The following is a 2,107-nucleotide window of genomic DNA, read 5'->3' as shown; positions in this document are numbered from 1 at the left end:
AGGAGTGACCTACCATTCCTTTCTGTATGCTAGTCGTCAAAAAGACCAGTCCTAATACAGTGTAGGATGGGACCAGCCACTTAAAACACTTCAAGCTTATGGCCCCCTGGTTGGCTCAGTCGTTAAGCGTCTGCCTTCGGCTCAGGTCATGATCCCAGGGTCCTGGGATTGAGCCCCACATAGGCTCCCTGCTCCACGGGAAGCCTGCTTCTCCCTCTCCCACTCCCCCTGCTTGTGTTCCCTCTCTTGCTGTGTCTCTCTCTGTCAAATAAATAAAATCTTTAAAAATAAACAAACAAACTTCAAACTTAGCTTCGTAAAATTTGTTTACTCTTCCTAAGAGCAAAGAGGATCACAGTCTTTTTTTTTTTTTAAAGATTTTATTTATTTTTGAGAAAGAGAGAAGGAGCACAAGCAGGGAGAGGGAAAGAGGGAGAAGCAGGCTCCCCGCCGAGCAAGGAGCCTGACGAGGGGCTCCATCCCAGGACCCCAGGATCATGACCTGAGCAGAAGGCAGACGCTTAACCAACTGAGCCACCCAGGTGTCCCAGGACCACAGTCTTTTTAATGTTCTACCAAGAATGTGACCTACAGAAATGTGAGGTAATAACCAAGTGTTGAGTTAAGCCACTAAGTTTATACTAATTTGTTAAATAGCAATAGAAAACTAAACTTTGAGATGATTTTGTGGAAATGGTACATTCAACCTACATTTTCTTTTCCTTTCGTCTCTGAATTTCTTCTTTAAAAAGCTGCCCAAGGTCTTTTAAGTTCTTTCAAATCATAATCAGAAGACTCAATTATTTCTAAGACCCCATTACTGATGATAATTGAATTAAAGGCTACAGAGCTGGGGCCACATTTTAATACAGTATTAAATATTGCTTTGTTGGGATTCTAATACTGCAAGCCATTCAAAGGGCTGTGGTTTCCCCCATTGCAGACAAAAACTAAAACTAAAAACAGAGGGGCCAAAGACGCAATCAAGAATGTTCATAGCAACTCTATTCATATTAGCTCAAACTAGAAATTACTCAAATGCCCATCATCAGGAGAATGGATAAACAAATTGTGGATAATAAAATGGAGTACTAACAGCAATAAAAAAAAAAGGTACTGCTATATCTAACAACATGAATGAATCTCAAAACTATTATGTTGAGTGAAATAAGCCAGATGCAAAACAGTATATACTACATGATTCCACTTTCATGAAGTTCAGGAACAAGCAAAACGAACTCTTGTGATAAAAGTCAGAATGGTAGTTACCTCTGAAAAAGGACACAAGAGAACTTTGTGGATGATAGAAATGGCCAATATCTGGATTTGGGTGGTAGTTCTATTGATGTATACACAGGTGAAAAAAAAAAATGAAGGGCTATACATTTAAGGGTTGTTCATCTTCACATATGTAAAATAGCTCAGTTAAAAGGATGGCAATTAACTGAATTAATTATGTATGAAAATTTGGGGTGAGTTCTTTTAGCATAGTCTGTATATAACTGAAAGCATGGTGATCTGTCAGAACAGTTCACCCCCTTGAGGGAGTTCAGGGAAGACTCATGCTTGTGGCCCACAAGGAAATCACAGACCTTTCTTACAAGGGATTGACTAAAAATGGATCAGAAAGAATGAAATAAAATGCAAAACCTGTGGCCACCAGCTCTGCTTCCAAGGGAGGAATTTGGATCATATGGATCATAACAACCATTTATTCCCCCCACCATCTTCTCCTCCCAAATATCCAGGTATCCGTGCTGCAGACCTTTCATACTAAGAGCTTAGGCCTTTACCATAAAGAGCTGCCTTGGCCTGTGGTAGAGTTTCCCCTTGGAGATGTCTTGTTTTTAACTGATAATCTTTGGACTTCCTTGGCTGGGGAGATCATGGTGTTCAAGGCACTTTGGAACACAGACACTGTTCTGTTTCAAACTTTATCCAGCCCTACCTCACTTGACCTGTTACCCCTTAGAAGAAGAGTCTGCAATGTTCTTCTCCTGATTCTCACATGGTTCCCTTCTTGTCTGCTATTCAGATGTTAGCTTAAATATGACCTTCTCAGGGATGATATTTTTAACTTCCAGTTTAAAATAGCCACCCACTCAAA

Source organism: Callorhinus ursinus, unplaced genomic scaffold (assembly GCF_003265705.2).
Source record: "Callorhinus ursinus isolate GAN/ISIS: 27379988/994484 unplaced genomic scaffold, GSC_fseal_2.0 scaffold13, whole genome shotgun sequence".
NCBI classification, from domain to species: Eukaryota; Metazoa; Chordata; class Mammalia; order Carnivora; family Otariidae; genus Callorhinus; species Callorhinus ursinus.
This window is presented reverse-complemented; position numbering follows the sequence as displayed.